This window comes from Oryzias latipes, chromosome 18 (assembly GCF_053564925.1).
Source record: "Oryzias latipes strain Hd-rR chromosome 18, Olatipes_Hd-rR_3.1".
Lineage (NCBI taxonomy): Eukaryota > Metazoa > Chordata > Actinopteri > Beloniformes > Adrianichthyidae > Oryzias > Oryzias latipes.
The window spans coordinates 15493910-15512032 of NC_136254.1; the positions used below are offsets into that span (position 1 = coordinate 15493910).

General features: G+C 30.2%; 2 long non-coding RNA genes across 2 annotated transcripts; one reads left to right on the plus strand and one right to left on the minus strand.

The window, feature by feature from the left end:
• Nucleotides 1-557: 557 nt before the first annotated feature.
• Nucleotides 558-1992, plus strand: LOC144987133 (uncharacterized). The gene is made up of 2 exons (XR_013651009.1): nt 558-970; nt 1720-1992. It is a non-coding gene; the product is annotated as an uncharacterized LOC144987133 (long non-coding RNA).
• Nucleotides 1993-1998: 6 nt separating this feature from the next.
• On the minus strand, nt 1999-3520 carry LOC144987132 (uncharacterized). Its single transcript, XR_013651008.1, has 3 exons — nt 3122-3520; nt 2416-2495; nt 1999-2337 (listed from the first exon to the last, which is right to left on the minus strand). It is a non-coding gene; the product is annotated as an uncharacterized LOC144987132 (long non-coding RNA).
• Between the last annotated feature and the right edge of the window lie 14603 nt (nt 3521-18123).

Below are 18123 nucleotides of genomic sequence, written 5' to 3' on the forward strand. Positions count from 1 at the left end.
TTTGTTTTTAGAAATCATTTTGTCACTAAATAGAAGCCAAAAGTGTCAAAAAAGCATTTTGACTCAAATTATGACTGTTTTGACTTTTCAACTTGAAATGTGACCAAAAAACAACACTTTTTTGAACTATAAATGAGATCTTTGCCTTTTGAGTGCATTTTGTATTTAAAAATCATTTTGTGACTAAAAAGAGCCAAAAGTGTCAAAAAAGCATTTTGACTCAAATTATGACTGTTTTCACTTTGCAACTTGAAATGTGACCAAAAAACAACACTTTTTTGAACTACAAATGAGATCATTGCCTTTTGAGTGCATTTTGTATTTAAAAATCATTTTGTCACTAAAAAGAAGCCAAAAGTGTCAAAAAAGCATTTTGACTCAAATTATGACTGTTTTGATTATTCAACTTGAAATGTGACCAAAAAACAACACTTTTTTGAACTACGAATGAGATCTTTGCCTTTTGAGTGCATTTTGTATTTAAAAATCATTTTGTCACTAAAAAGAGCCAAAAGTGTCAAAAAAGCATTTTGGTTGAAATTCTGACTGTTTTGTATGGTGTCAAAATAGAGCCTAAAGTATTGCGCATCAAAACAGTAAAACCGCGCATCAAAACCCCAAATCTGCGAATCAAAATGCATAAATTGAGAACCAAAACCCACAATTTGCAACCAAAAGCCTTTCCCCAAAGCACAATCCTATTTCTCAGCTGCCGATTTGTTTTCTCGCCATTCTGAAATCCTGTTTTTGAGTTGCAGTTTTATTTTGAAACTGTCTTTTTGAGTTGCGCTTTTATTTTTTGAGTTGCGCTTTTATTTTTTGCGGTTTTGATTCTAAAACCTGTCGACACGTAAAAACAGCGACATGTCAGTCAAGGGGAGGGGAGGCGGGACATCCCTGATATCCAGAAGCTCATTGGCTACCGAATAAGACCGAGTCTTACGTCAACAGACCAGTTTAGAATGTGCCGGTAAGTTTCTCATGTTTTTCATATCTTTTACTATATTAAAATATCAAAATTGTACTTTATTTAACCAGAGGACGCCAGCACATTCAGATGAGGAGCTCCCCCAGTAGCTGCTAGTGAAAAAAGATGTTAGAAAGTTAGATGTTGCATGACAAACTATCAGCATTGTTCTCCTGTGTTAGCATGCTAGCTAGCTCAATGCTAGCGGGGTATCCAGCTCTTCTCATGACTTTTGTGGATTAAACAAAGTACATTTTTTACCACAGTGTCAGGATCAGTCATGTCAACCTGGGAATAATTGCCCGTGGATTGTCACTAGGGTTAATCAAATAGTTTTTTAAGAAGTACATTCATGTGTATATATAAGGTTTTTCAATATTTCCTTAGGGATTACACAGATGGATTGAACAACAAAGCAACATATTACTGCAAGAAAGTGACACCTTTCCTAGTTTGGGATCAAGTTAATCCCTATTTAAAATAAATAAATAAAAGAAACACAATTTTTATTTGAAGTACCAGAGCAAATTTCCCACAGGTGGGATCAATAAAGTTTTTCTGATTCTGAACTGTATTCCAAAATAATTTTCTCAACCTTAAAGATTGCAGGTTAACACAGGAAGTTACCTTTCACAATATGCAGCTACTGAGTAGCAATTAAGGTGTGTGTGTGTGTGTATATATATATATAAATATATACACACACACACACTCATTTTAACTGTCTTAAATACATTTTTCTTTGTGTGCAGGATGCTGTGGACATTGGACGACAGACTAACTTAAACCAGGCAGAGCAGGAAACTGTTGGAGTTGTTGTTCCCTCTGTGGCTTGTCCTTTCTCCTCTCAGACCTGTTCAACCCTTGTGGGACATCAGAAAACCATGGCCAAGACATTAACATTTATGTACTGATCTATGCATGTCATCACAGCAGGATGTAACAAAAACTAACAATGTGAACAGATCTCATCTGCCTTACAAAATACTGCCCCCCTTAAGAAAATAAATGGCTAATAATCACCACTGGTATTTTGTAAAGCTTCATTTTTTAATGTGTGACCATTGAATGTGTTTTGTACAAAAGACTGATGGTTTTGCAAAGATCTTTGAAACACAGAGTCAAGTGCATTAGGTTCTGTGAAATTCTGAACCACAATTCAGAGAAATTAAAATAACTGTTTTTAAAACTCCTTAAAAGACTTGAGGTGGAAAAGTCACTGTTTTCGTACAGGCACTAAGAAATGGGAAGCAGACAGTGTGGTCGAAATGGACAACTATTTTAAAGGCTTCTCTTTCAGTTGACAGGAGAGGTCTGTGAGCCTGCTGGACAGCCTTTGCATCACACTGGGACGTCTTTGGGGCCTGCATCTGGAAAGAAACAAAAACAGCATGGTTAATTAACCAAAAAAAGAAGAGAAAAATTAAGATTAAATTTTTTTTCATTACCTTAAAGAAGATGTAGACATCCACGTCGTAGCTGCCTCAGTATTCCTGCCTTTTTTGTTATGGTATGCATAACAACGGCCCTTATAGAAAACAACAAACATTCAGCAATAGTCAATTTTAAAACCACCACCCAATTAAATATACTAATAATTCTATTGATGTCTAATACTGGAATAATTTTAAGTGGAATAAAACACGTTTTTGCTGGTCTGCTACAATTTACTCTGCTCTGGTTCACTCGAATACCGGACTTCTGCCAGTCTGCATAGTGCAGACGCATACATTTTGAATAATATGGCACAGCAATATTGTTTCTCTAATAATTCCCTCTGTCTGTAAACCCTGAAAAATATTGAGAAACCTTATAGGTTATAACATATTTGATTAACCATAGTGACAATTCACGGACAATTATTCCCAGGTTTACATGACCGATCCTGACACTGTGGTAAAAAATGGACTTTGTTTAATCCACAAAAGTCATGAAAAGAGCTGGAAACCCCGCTAGCATTGAGCTAGCTAGCATGCTAACACGGGAGAACAATGGTGGTAGTTTTTCATGCAACATCTAACTTTCTAACATCTTTTTTCACTAGCAGCTACTGGGGGAGCTCCTCATCTGAATGTGCTGGCGTCCTCTGGTTAAATAAAGTACAATTTTGATCTTTTAATATAGTAAAAGATATGAAAAACATGAGAAACTTACCGGCACATTCTAAACTGGTCTGTTGACGTAAGACTCGGTCTTATTCGGTAGCCAATGAGCTTCTGGATATCAGGGATGTCCCGCCTCCCCTCCCCTTGACTGACATGTCGCTGTTTTTACGTGTCGACAGGTTTTAGAATCAAAACCGCAAAAAATAAAAGCGCAACTCAAAAAATAAAAGCGCAACTCAAAAAGACAGTTTCAAAATAAAACTGCAACTCAAAAACAGGATTTCAGAATGGCGAGAAAACAAATCGGCAGCTGAGAAATAGGATTGTGCTTTGGGGAAAGGCTTTTGGTTGCAAATTGTGGGTTTTGGTTCTCAATTTATGCATTTTGATTCGCAGATTTGGGGTTTTGATGCGCGGTTTTACTGTTTTGATGCGCAATACTTTAGGCTCTATTTTGACACCATAGTTTTGACTATTCAACTTGAAATGTGACCAAAAAACAACACTTTTTTGAACTACAAATAAGATCTTTGCCTATTGAGTGTATTTTGTTTTTAGAAATCATTTTGTCACTAAATAGAAGCCAAAAGTGTCAAAAAAGCATTTTGACTCAAATTCTGACTGTTTTCACTTTGCAACTTGAAATGTGACCAAAAAACAACACTTTTTTGAACTACAAATGAGATCTTTGCCTTTTGAGTGCATTTTGTATTTAAAAATCATTTTGTCATTAAAAAGAGCCAAAAGTGTCAAAAAAGCATTTTGACTCAAATTCTGACTGTTTTCACTTTGCAACTTGAAATGTGAGCAAAAAACAACACTTTTTTGAACTACAAATGACATCTTTGCCTATTGAGTGTATTTTGTTTTTAGAAATCATTTTGTCACTAAATAGAAGCCAAAAGAGTCAAAAAAGCATTTTGACTCAAATTCTGACTGTTTTCACTTTGCAACTTGAAATGTGACAAAAAACAGCACTTTTCTGAACTACAAATGAGATCTTTGCCTTTTGAGTCTATTTTGTATTTAAAAATCATTTTGTCACTAAAAAGAGCAAAACGTGTCAAAAAAGCATTTTGACTGAAATTATGACTGTTTTGACTTTTCAACTTGAAATGTGACCAAGACACCACACTTTTTTGAACTACAAATGAGATCTTTGCCTTTTGAGTGCATTTTGTATTTAAAAATCATTTTGTCACTAAATAGAAGCCAAAAGTGTCAAAAAAGCATTTTGACTCAAATTATGACTGTTTTGACTTTTCAACTTGAAATGTGACCAAGACACCACACTTTTTTGAACTACAAATGAGATCTTTGCCTTTTGAGTGCATTTTGTATTTAAAAATCATTTTGACACTAAAAAGAGCCAAAAGTGTCAAAAAAGCATTTTGGTTGAAATTCTGACTGTTTTGACTATTCAACTTGAAATGTGACCAAAGAAACAATACTTTTTTGAACTACAAATGACATCTTTGCCTATTGAGTGTATTTTGTTTTTAGGAATCATTTTTGTCACTAAATAGAAGCCAAAAGTGTCAAAAAAGCATTTTGACTCAAATTATGACTGTTTTGACTTTTCAACTTGAAATGTGACCAAAAAACAACACTTTTTTGAACTATAAATGAGATCTTTGCCTTTTGAGTGCATTTTGTATTTAAAAATCATTTTGTGACTAAAAAGAGCCAAAAGTGTCAAAAAAGCATTTTGGTTGAAATTCTGACTGTTTTGACTATTCAACTTGAAATGTGACCAAAAAACAACACTTTTTTGAACTACAAATGAGATCATTGCCTTTTGAGTGCATTTTGTATTTAAAAATCATTTTGTCACTAAAAAGAGCCAAAAGTGTCAAAAAAGCATTTTAGTTGAAATTCTGACTGTTTTGACTATTCAACTTGAAATGTGACCAAAGAAACAATACTTTTTTGAACTACAAATGAGATCTTTGCCTATTGAGTGTATTTTGTTTTTAAAAATCATTTTGTCACTAAATAGAAGCCAAAAGTGTCAAAAAAGCATTTTGGTTGAAATTCTGACTGTTTTGACTTTTCAACTTGAAATGTGACCAAAAAACAACACTTTTTTGAACTACAAATGAGATCATTGCCTTTTGAGTGCATTTTGTATTTAAAAATCATTTTGTCACTAAAAAGAAGCCAAAAGTGTCAAAAAAGCATTTTGACTCAAATTCTGACTTTTTTGACTATTCAACTTGAAATGTGACCAAAAAACAACACTTTTTTGAACTACAAATAAGATCTTTGCCTATTGAGTGTATTTTGTTTTTAGAAATCATTTTGTCACTAAATAGAAGCCAAAAGTGTCAAAAAAGCATTTTGGTTGAAATTCTGACTGTTTTCACTTTGCAACTTGAAATGTGACAAAAAAACAACACTTTTTTGAACTACAAATGACATATTTGCCTTTTGAGTGCATTTTGTATTTAAAAATCATTTTGTCACTAAATAGAAGCCAAAAGTGTCAAAAAAGCATTTTGACTCAAATTCTGACTTTTTTGACTATTCAACTTGAAATGTGACCAAGACACCACACTTTTTTGAACTACAAATGAGATCTTTGCCTTTTGAGTGCATTTTGTATTTAAAAATCATTTTGTCACTAAAAAGAGCCAAAAGTGTCAAAAAAGCATTTTGGTTGAAATTCTGACTGTTTTCACTTTGCAACTTGAAATGTGACCAAAAAACAACACTTTTTTGAACTACAAATGAGATCTTTGCCTATTGAGTGTATTTTGTTTTTAGAAATCATTTTGTCACTAAAAAGAAGCCAAAAGTGTCAAAAAAGCATTTTGACTCAAATTATGACTGTTTTGACTATTCAACTTGAAATGTGACCAAAAAACAACACTTTTTTGAACTACAAATGAGATCTTTGCCTTTTGAGTGCATTTTGTATTTAAAAATCATTTTGTCACTAAAAAGAGCCAAAAGTGTCAAAAAAGCATTTTGGTTGAAATTCTGACTGTTTTGACTATTCAACTTGAAATGTGACCAAAGAAACAATATTTTTTTGAACTACAAATGACATCTTTGCCTATTGAGTGTATTTTGTTTTCAGAAATCATTTTGTCACTAAATAGAAGCCAAAAGTGTCAAAAAAGCATTTTGGTTGAAATTCTGACTATTTTCACTTTTCAACTTGAAATGTGACCAAAAAACAACACTTTTTTGAACTATAAATGAGATCTTTGCCTTTTGAGTGCATTTTGTATTTAAAAATCATTTTGTGACTAAAAAGAGCCAAAAGTGTCAAAAAAGCATTTTGGTTGAAATTCTGACTGTTTTGACTATTCAACTTGAAATGTGACCAAAAAACAACACTTTTTTGAACTACAAATGAAATCTATGCCTTTTGAGTGCATTTTGTATTTAAAAATCATTTTGTCACTAAAAAGAGCCAAAAGTGTCAAAAAAGCATTTTGACTGAAATTATGACTGTTTTGACAATTCAACTTGAAATGTGACCAAAAAACAACACTTTTTTGAACTATAAATGAGATCTATGCCTTTTGAGTGCATTTTGTATTTAAAAATCATTTTGTGACTAAAAAGAGCCAAAAGTGTCAAAAAAGCATTTTGGTTGAAATTCTGACTGTTTTGACTATTCAACTTGAAATGTGACCAAAAAACAACACTTTTTTGAACTACAAATGAGATCATTGCCTTTTGAGTGCATTTTCTATTTAAAAATCATTTTGTCACTAAAAAGAAGCCAAAGGTGTCAAAAAAGCATTTTGACTCAAATTATGACTGTTTTGACTATTCAACTTGAAATGTGACCAAAAAACAACACTTTTTTGAACTACAAATGAGATCTTTGCCTTTTGAGTGCATTTTGTATTTAAAAATCATTTTGTCACTAAAAAGAGCCAAAAGTGTCAAAAAAGCATTTTAGTTGAAATTCTGACTTTTTTGACTATTCAACTTGAAATGTGACCAAAGAAACAATACTTTTTTGAACTACAAATGAGATCTTTGCCTATTGAGTGTATTTTGTTTTTAAAAATCATTTTGTCACTAAATAGAAGCCAAAAGTGTCAAAAAAGCATTTTGACTCAAATTATGACTGTTTTGACTTTTCAACTTGAAATGTGACCAAGACACCACACTTTTTTGAACTACAAATGAGATCATTGCCTTTTGAGTGCATTTTGTATTTAAAAATCATTTTGTCACTAAAAAGAAGCCAAAAGTGTCAAAAAAGCATTTTGACTCAAATTATGACTGTTTTGACTATTCAACTTGAAATGTGACCAAAAAACAACACTTTTTTGAACTACAAATGAGATCTATGCCTTTTGAGTGCATTTTGTATTTAAAAATCATTTTGTCACTAAAAAGAAGCCAAAAGTGTCAAAAAAGCATTTTGACTCAAATTCTGACTTTTTTGACTATTCAACTTGAAATGTGACCAAAAAACAACACTTTTTTGAACTACAAATAAGATCTTTGCCTATTGAGTGTATTTTGTTTTTAGAAATCATTTTGTCACTAAATAGAAGCCAAAAGTGTCAAAAAAGCATTTTGGTTGAAATTCTGACTGTTTTCACTTTGCAACTAGAAATGTGACAAAAAAACAACACTTTTTTGAACTACAAATGACATATTTGCCTTTTGAGTGCATTTTGTATTTAAAAATCATTTTGTCACTAAAAAGAAGCCAAAAGTGTCAAAAAAGCATTTTGACTCAAATTATGACTGTTTTGACTATTCAACTTGAAATGTGACCAAAAAACAACACTTTTTTGAACTACAAATGAGATCTTTGCCTTTTGAGTGCATTTTGTATTTAAAAATCATTTTGTCACTAAAAAGAGCCAAAAGTGTCAAAAAAGCATTTTGGTTGAAATTCTGACTGTTTTGACTATTCAACTTGAAATGTGACCAAAGAAACAATACTTTTTTGATCTACAAATGAGATCTTTGCCTATTGAGTGTATTTTGTTTTTAAAAATCATTTTGTCACTAAATAGAAGCCAAAAGTGTCAAAAAAGCATTTTGGTTGAAATTCTGACTGTTTTCACTTTTCAACTTGAAATGTGACCAAAAAACAACACTTTTTTTGAACTATAAATGAGATCTTTGCCTTTTGAGTGCATTTTGTATTTAAAAATCATTTTGTGACTAAAAAGAGCCAAAAGTGTCAAAAAAGCATTTTGGTTGAAATTCTGACTGTTTTGACTATTCAACTTGAAATGTGACCAAAAAACAACACTTTTTTGAACTACAAATGAGATCATTGCCTTTTGAGTGCATTTTATATTTAAAAATCATTTTGTCACTAAAAAGAAGCCAAAAGTGTCAAAAAAGCATTTTGACTCAAATTATGACTGTTTTGACTATTCAACTTGAAATGTGACCAAAAAACAACACTTTTTTGAACTATAAATGAGATCTTTGCCTTTTGAGTGCATTTTGTATTTAAAAATCATTTTGTGACTAAAAAGAGCCAAAAGTGTCAAAAAAGCATTTTGGTTGAAATTCTGACTGTTTTGACTATTCAACTTGAAATGTGACCAAAAAACAACACTTTTTTGAACTACAAATGAGATCTTTGCCTTTTGAGTGCATTTTGTATTTAAAAATCATTTTGTCACTAAAAAGAGCCAAAAGTGTCAAAAAAGCATTTTGGTTGAAATTCTGACTGTTTTGACTATTCAACTTGAAATGTGACCAAAGAAACAATACTTTTTTGAACTACAAATGAGATCTTTGCCTATTGAGTGTATTTTGTTTTTAGAAATCATTTTGTCACTAAATAGAAGCCAAAAGTGTCAAAAAAGCATTTTGGTTGAAATTCTGACGTTTTTCACTTTTCAACTTGAAATGTGACCAAAAAACAACACTTTTTTGAACTATAAATGAGATCTTTGCCTTTTGAGTGCATTTTGTATTTAAAAATCATTTTGTGACTAAAAAGAGCCAAAAGTGTCAAAAAAGCATTTTGGTTGAAATTCTGACTGTTTTGACTATTCAACTTGAAATGTGACCAAAAAACAACACTTTTTTGAACTACAAATGAGATCATTGCCTTTTGAGTGCATTTTGTACTTAAAAATCATTTTGTCACTAAATAGAAGCCAAAAGTGTCAAAAAAGCATTTTGACTCAAATTATGACTGTTTTGACTATTCAACTTGAAATGTGACCAAAAAACAACACTTTTTTGAACTACAAATGAGATCTTTGCCTTTTGAGTGCATTTTGTATTTAAAAATCATTTTGTCACTAAAAAGAGCCAAACGTGTCAAAAAAGCATTTTGACTCAAATTCTGACTGTTTTCACTTTGCAACTTGAAATGTGACCAAAAAACAACACTTTTTTGAACTACAAATGAGATCTTTGCCTTTTGAGTGCATTTTGTATTTAAAAATCATTTTGTCAATAAAAAGAGCCAAAAGTGTCAAAAAAGCATTTTGACTCAAATTCTGACTGTTTTCACTTTGCAACTTGAAATGTGAGCAAAAAACAACACTTTTTTGAACTACAAATGAGATCATTGCCTTTTGAGTGCATTTTGTATTTAAAAATCATTTTGTCACTAAAAAGAAGCCAAAAGTGTCAAAAAAGCATTTTGACTCAAATTATGACTGTTTTGACTATTCAACTTGAAATGTGACCAAAAAACAACACTTTTTTGAACTACAAATGAGATCTTTGCCTTTTGAGTGCATTTTGTATTTAAAAATCATTTTGTCACTAAAAAGAGCCAAAAGTGTCAAAAAAGCATTTTGGTTGAAATTCTGACTGTTTTGACTATTCAACTTGAAATGTGACCAAAGAAACAATACTTTTTTGAACTACAAATGAGATCTTTGCCTATTGAGTGTATTTTGTTTTTAGAAATCATTTTGTCACTAAATAGAAGCCAAAAGTGTCAAAAAAGCATTTTGGTTGAAATTCTGACGTTTTTCACTTTTCAACTTGAAATGTGACCAAAAAACAACACTTTTTTGAACTATAAATGAGATCTTTGCCTTTTGAGTGCATTTTGTATTTAAAAATCATTTTGTGACTAAAAAGAGCCAAAAGTGTCAAAAAAGCATTTTGGTTGAAATTCTGACTGTTTTGACTATTCAACTTGAAATGTGACCAAAAAACAACACTTTTTTGAACTACAAATGAGATCTTTGCCTTTTGAGTGCATTTTGTATTTAAAAATCATTTTGTCACTAAAAAGAGCCAAACGTGTCAAAAAAGCATTTTGACTCAAATTCTGACTGTTTTCACTTTGCAACTTGAAATGTGACCAAAAAACAACACTTTTTTGAACTACAAATGAGATCTTTGCCTTTTGAGTCTATTTTGTATTTAAAAATCATTTTGTCACTAAAAAGAGCAATACATGTCAAAAAAGCATTTTGACTGAAATTATGACTGTTTTGACTTTTCAACTTGAAATGTGACAAAAAAACAACACTTTTTTGAACTACAAATGACATATTTGCCTTTTGAGTGCATTTTGTATTTAAAAATCATTTTGTCACTAAATAGAAGCCAAAAGTGTCAAAAAAGCATTTTGACTCAAATTATGACTGTTTTGACTTTTCAACTTGAAATGTGACCAAGACACCACACTTTTTTGAACTACAAATGACATATTTGCCTATTGAGTGTATTTTGTTTTTAGAAATCATTTTGTCACTAAATAGAAGCCAAAAGTGTCAAAAAAGCATTTTGACTCAAATTATGACTGTTTTGACTTTTCAACTTGAAATGTGACCAAAAAACAACACTTTTTTGAACTATAAATGAGATCTTTGCCTTTTGAGTGCATTTTGTATTTAAAAATCATTTTGACACTAAAAAGAGCCAAAAGTGTCAAAAAAGCATTTTGGTTGAAATTCTGACTGTTTTGACTATTCAACTTGAAATGTGACCAAAGAAACAATACTTTTTTGAACTACAAATGACATCTTTGCCTATTGAGTGTATTTTGTTTTTAGGAATCATTTTTGTCACTAAATAGAAGCCAAAAGTGTCAAAAAAGCATTTTGACTCAAATTATGACTGTTTTGACTTTTCAACTTGAAATGTGACCAAAAAACAACACTTTTTTGAACTATAAATGAGATCTTTGCCTTTTGAGTGCATTTTGTATTTAAAAATCATTTTGTGACTAAAAAGAGCCAAAAGTGTCAAAAAAGCATTTTGGTTGAAATTCTGACTGTTTTGACTATTCAACTTGAAATGTGACCAAAGAAACAATATTTTTTTGAACTACAAATGACATCTTTGCCTATTGAGTGTATTTTGTTTTCAGAAATCATTTTGTCACTAAATAGAAGCCAAAAGTGTCAAAAAAGCATTTTGGTTGAAATTCTGACTGTTTTCACTTTTCAACTTGAAATGTGACCAAAAAACAACACTTTTTTGAACTATAAATGAGATCTTTGCCTTTTGAGTGCATTTTGTATTTAAAAATCATTTTGTGACTAAAAAGAGCCAAAAGTGTCAAAAAAGCATTTTGGTTGAAATTCTGACTGTTTTGACTATTCAACTTGAAATGTGACCAAAAAACAACACTTTTTTGAACTACAAATGAGATCATTGCCTTTTGAGTGCATTTTGTATTTAAAAATCATTTTGACACAAAAAAGAGCCAAACGTGTCAAAAAAGCATTTTGGTTGAAATTCTGACTGTTTTGACTATTCAACTTGAAATGTGACCAAAAAACAACACTTTTTTGAACTACAAATGAAATCTATGCCTTTTGAGTGCATTTTGTATTTAAAAATCATTTTGTCACTAAAAAGAGCCAAAAGTGTCAAAAAAGTATTTTGACTGAAATTATGACTGTTTTGACAATTCAACTTGAAATGTGACCAAAAAACAACACTTTTTTGAACTATAAATGAGATCTATGCCTTTTGAGTGCATTTTGTATTTAAAAATCATTTTGTGACTAAAAAGAGCCAAAAGTGTCAAAAAAGCATTTTGGTTGAAATTCTGACTGTTTTGACTATTCAACTTGAAATGTGACCAAAAAACAACACTTTTTTGAACTACAAATGAGATCATTGCCTTTTGAGTGCATTTTCTATTTAAAAATCATTTTGTCACTAAAAAGAAGCCAAAGGTGTCAAAAAAGCATTTTGACTCAAATTATGACTGTTTTGACTATTCAACTTGAAATGTGAGCAAAAAACAACACTTTTTTGAACTACAAATGAGATCTTTGCCTTTTGAGTGCATTTTGTATTTAAAAATCATTTTGTCACTAAAAAGAGCCAAAAGTGTCAAAAAAGCATTTTAGTTGAAATTCTGACTGTTTTGACTATTCAACTTGAAATGTGACCAAAGAAACAATACTTTTTTGAACTACAAATGAGATCTTTGCCTATTGAGTGTATTTTGTTTTTAAAAATCATTTTGTCACTAAATAGAAGCCAAAAGTGTCAAAAAAGCATTTTGACTCAAATTATGACTGTTTTGACTTTTCAACTTGAAATGTGACCAAGAAACAACACTTTTTTGAACTACAAATGAGATCATTGCCTTTTGAGTGCATTTTGTATTTAAAAATCATTTTGTCACTAAAAAGAAGCCAAAAGTGTCAAAAAAGCATTTTGACTCAAATTATGACTGTTTTGACTATTCAACTTGAAATGTGACCAAAAAACAACACTTTTTTGAACTACAAATGAGATCTATGCCTTTTGAGTGCATTTTGTATTTAAAAATCATTTTGTCACTAAAAAGAAGCCAAAAGTGTCAAAAAAGCATTTTGACTCAAATTCTGACTTTTTTGACTATTCAACTTGAAATGTGACCAAAAAACAACACTTTTTTGAACTACAAATGACATATTTGCCTTTTGAGTGCATTTTGTATTTAAAAATCATTTTGTCACTAAAAAGAAGCCAAAAGTGTCAAAAAAGCATTTTGACTCAAATTATGACTGTTTTGACTATTCATCTTGAAATGTGACCAAAAAACAACACTTTTTTGAACTACAAATGACATATTTGCCTTTTGAGTGCACTTTGTATTTAAAAATCATTTTGTCACTAAAAAGAAGCCAAAAGTGTCAAAAAAGCATTTTGACTCAAATTATGACTGTTTTGACTATTCAACTTGAAATGTGACCAAAAAACAACACTTTTTTGAACTACAAATGAAATCTATGCCTTTTGAGTGCATTTTGTATTTAAAAATCATTTTGTCACTAAAAAGAGCCAAAAGTGTCAAAAAAGCATTTTGGTTGAAATTCTGACTGTTTTGACTATTCAACATGAAATGTGACCAAAGAAACAATACTTTTTTGATCTACAAATGAGATCTTTGCCTATTGACTGTATTTTGTTTTTAAAAATCATTTTGTCACTAAATAGAAGCCAAAAGTGTCAAAAAAGCATTTTGGTTAAAATTCTGACTGTTTTCACTTTTCAACTTGAAATGTGACAAAAAAACAACACTTTTTTGAACTATAAATGAGATCTTTGCCTTTTGAGTGCATTTTGTATTTAAAAATCATTTTGTGACTAAAAAGAGCCAAAAGTGTCAAAAAAGCATTTTGGTTGAAATTCTGACTGTTTTGACTATTCAACTTGAAATGTGACCAAAAAACAACACTTTTTTGAACTACAAATGAGATCTATGCCTTTTGAGTGCATTTTGTATTTAAAAATCATTTTGTCATTAAAAAGAGCCAAAAGTGTCAAAAAAGCATTTTGACTCAAATTCTGACTGTTTTCACTTTGCAACTTGAAATGTGAGCAAAAAACAACACTTTTCTGAACTACAAATGAGATTTTTGCCTTTTGAGTCTATTTTGTATTTAAAAATCATTTTGTCACTAAAAAGAGCAAAACGTGTCAAAAAAGCATTTTGACTGAAATTATGACTGTTTTGACTTTTCAACTTGAAATGTGACAAAAAAACAACACTTTTTTGAACTACAATTGACATATTTGCCTTTTGAGTGCATTTTGTATTTAAAAATCATTTTGTCACTAAATAGAAGCCAAAAGTGTCAAAAAAGCATTTTGACTCAAATTATGACTGTTTTGACTTTTCAACTTGAAATGTGACCAAGACACCACACTTTTTTGAACTACAAATGAGATTTTTTTGAGTGCATTTTGTATTTAAAAATCATTTTGTGACTAAAAAGAGCCAAAAGTGTCAAAAAAGCATTTTGGTTGAAATTCTGACTGTTTTGACTATTCAACTTGAAATGTGACCAAAGAAACAATACTTTTTTGAACTACAAATGACATCTTTGCCTATTGAGTGTATTTTGTTTTTAGGAATCATTTTTGTCACTAAATAGATGCCAAAAGTGTCAAAAAAGCATTTTGACTCAAATTATGACTGTTTTGACTTTTCAACTTGAAATGTGACCAAAAAACAACACTTTTTTGAACTATAAATAAGATATTTGCCTTTTGAGTGCATTTTGTATTTAAAAATCATTTTGTGACTAAAAAGAGCCAAAAGTGTCAAAAAAGCATTTTGGTTGAAATTCTGACTGTTTTGACTATTCAACTTGAAATGTGACCAAAAAACAACACTTTTTTGAACTACAAATGAGATCATTGCCTTTTGAGTGCATTTTGTATTTAAAAATCATTTTGTCACTAAAAAGAAGCCAAAAGTGTCAAAAAAGCATTTTGACTCAAATTATGACTGTTTTGACTATTCAACTTGAAATGTGACCAAAAAACAACACTTTTTTGAACTACAAATGAGATCTTTGCCTTTTGAGTGCATTTTGTATTTAAAAATCATTTTGTCACTAAAAAGAGCCAAAAGTGTCAAAAAAGCATTTTGGTTGAAATTCTGACTGTTTTGACTATTCAACTTGAAATGTGACCAAAGAAACAATACTTTTTTGAACTACAAATGAGATCTTTGCCTATTGAGTGTATTTTGTTTTTAGAAATCATTTTGTCACTAAATAGAAGCCAAAAGTGTCAAAAAAGCATTTTGGTTGAAATTCTAACTGTTTTCACTTTTCAACTTGAAATGTGACCAAGAAACAACACTTTTTTGAACTACAAATGAGATCATTGCCTTTTGAGTGCATTTTGTATTTAAAAATCATTTTGTCACTAAAAAGAAGCCAAAAGTGTCAAAAAAGTATTTTGACTCAAATTCTGACTTTTTTGACTATTCAACTTGAAATGTGATAAAAAAACAACACTTTTTTTGAACTACAAATAAGATCTTTGCCTATTGAGTGTATTTTGTTTTTAAAAATCATTTTGTCACTAAAAAGAGCCAAACGTGTCAAAAAAGCATTTTGACTGAAATTATGACTGTTTTGACTTTTCAACTTGAAATGTGACAAAAAAGCAACACTTTTTTGAACTACAAATGACATATTTGCCTTTTGAGTGCATTTTGTATTTAAAAATCATTTTGACACTAAAAAGAGCCAAAAGTGTCAAAAAAGCATTTTGACTCAAATTATGACTGTTTTGACTATTCAACTTGAAATGTGACCAAAGAAACAATACTTTTTTGAACTACAAATGAGATCTTTGCCTATTGAGTGTATTTTGTTTTTAGAAATCATTTTGTCACTAAATAGAAGCCAAAAGTGTCAAAAAAGCATTTTGACTCAAATTATGACTGTTTTGACTTTTCAACTTGAAATGTGACCAAAAAACAACACTTTTTTGAACTATAAATGAGATCTTTGCCTTTTGAGTGCATTTTGTATTTAAAAATCATTTTGTGACTAAAAAGAGCCAAAAGTGTCAAAAAAGCATTTTGGTTGAAATTCTGACTGTTTTGACTATTCAACTTGAAATGTGACCAAAAAACAACACTTTTTTGAACTACAAATGAGATCACTGCCTTTTGAGTGCATTTTGTATTTAAAAATCATTTTGTCACTAAAAAGAAGCCAAAAGTGTCAAAAAAGCATTTTGACTCAAATTATGACTGTTTTGATTATTCAACTTGAAATGTGACCAAAAAACAACACTTTTTTGAACTACAAATGAGATCTTTGCCTTTTGAGTGCATTTTGTATTTAAAAATCATTTTGTCACTAAAAAGAGCCAAAAGTGTCAAAAAAGCATTTTAGTTGAAATTCTGACTGTTTTGACTATTCAACTTGAAATGTGACCAAAGAAACAATACTTTTTTGAACTACAAATGAGATCTTTGCCTATTGAGTGTATTTTGTTTTTAAAAATCATTTTGTCACTAAATAGAAGCCAAAAGTGTCAAAAAAGCATTTTGACTCAAATTATGACTGTTTTGACTTTTCAACTTGAAATGTGACCAAGAAACAACACTTTTTTGAACTACAAATGAGATCATTGCCTTTTGAGTGCATTTTGTATTTAAAAATCATTTTGTCACTAAAAAGAAGCCAAAAGTGTCAAAAAAGCATTTTGACTCAAATTATGACTGTTTTGACTATTCAACTTGAAATGTGACCAAAAAACAACACTTTTTTGAACTACAAATGAGATCTATGCCTTTTGAGTGCATTTTGTATTTAAAAATCATTTTGTCACTAAAAAGAAGCCAAAAGTGTCAAAAAAGCATTTTGACTCAAATTCTGACTTTTTTGACTATTCAACTTGAAATGTGACCAAAAAACAACACTTTTTTGAACTACAAATGACATATTTGCCTTTTGAGTGCATTTTGTATTTAAAAATCATTTTGTCACTAAAAAGAAGCCAAAAGTGTCAAAAAAGCATTTTGACTCAAATTATGACTGTTTTGACTATTCATCTTGAAATGTGACCAAAAAACAACACTTTTTTGAACTACAAATGACATATTTGCCTTTTGAGTGCACTTTGTATTTAAAAATCATTTTGTCACTAAAAAGAAGCCAAAAGTGTCAAAAAAGCATTTTGACTCAAATTATGACTGTTTTGACTATTCAACTTGAAATGTGACCAAAAAACAACACTTTTTTGAACTACAAATGAAATCTATGCCTTTTGAGTGCATTTTGTATTTAAAAATCATTTTGTCACTAAAAAGAGCCAAAAGTGTCAAAAAAGCATTTTGGTTGAAATTCTGACTGTTTTGACTATTCAACATGAAATGTGACCAAAGAAACAATACTTTTTTGATCTACAAATGAGATCTTTGCCTATTGAGTGTATTTTGTTTTTAAAAATCATTTTGTCACTAAATAGAAGCCAAAAGTGTCAAAAAAGCATTTTGGTTAAAATTCTGACTGTTTTCACTTTTCAACTTGAAATGTGACCAAAAAACAACACTTTTTTGAACTATAAATGAGATCTTTGCCTTTTGAGTGCATTTTGTATTTAAAAATCATTTTGTGACTAAAAAGAGCCAAAAGTGTCAAAAAAGCATTTTGGTTGAAATTCTGACTGTTTTGACTATTCAACTTGAAATGTGACCAAAAAACAACACTTTTTTGAACTACAAATGAGATCTATGCCTTTTGAGTGCATTTTGTATTTAAAAATCATTTTGTCATTAAAAAGAGCCAAAAGTGTCAAAAAAGCATTTTGACTCAAATTCTGACTGTTTTCACTTTGCAACTTGAAATGTGAGCAAAAAACAACACTTTTCTGAACTACAAATGAGATTTTTGCCTTTTGAGTCTATTTTGTATTTAAAAATCATTTTGTCACTAAAAAGAGCAAAACGTGTCAAAAAAGCATTTTGACTGAAATTATGACTGTTTTGACTTTTCAACTTGAAATGTGACAAAAAAACAACACTTTTTTGAACTACAATTGACATATTTGCCTTTTGAGTGCATTTTGTATTTAAAAATCATTTTGTCACTAAATAGAAGCCAAAAGTGTCAAAAAAGCATTTTGACTCAAATTATGACTGTTTTGACTTTTCAACTTGAAATGTGACCAAGACACCACACTTTTTTGAACTACAAATGAGATTTTTTTGAGTGCATTTTGTATTTAAAAATCATTTTGTGACTAAAAAGAGCCAAAAGTGTCAAAAAAGCATTTTGGTTGAAATTCTGACTGTTTTGACTATTCAACTTGAAATGTGACCAAAGAAACAATACTTTTTTGAACTACAAATGACATCTTTGCCTATTGAGTGTATTT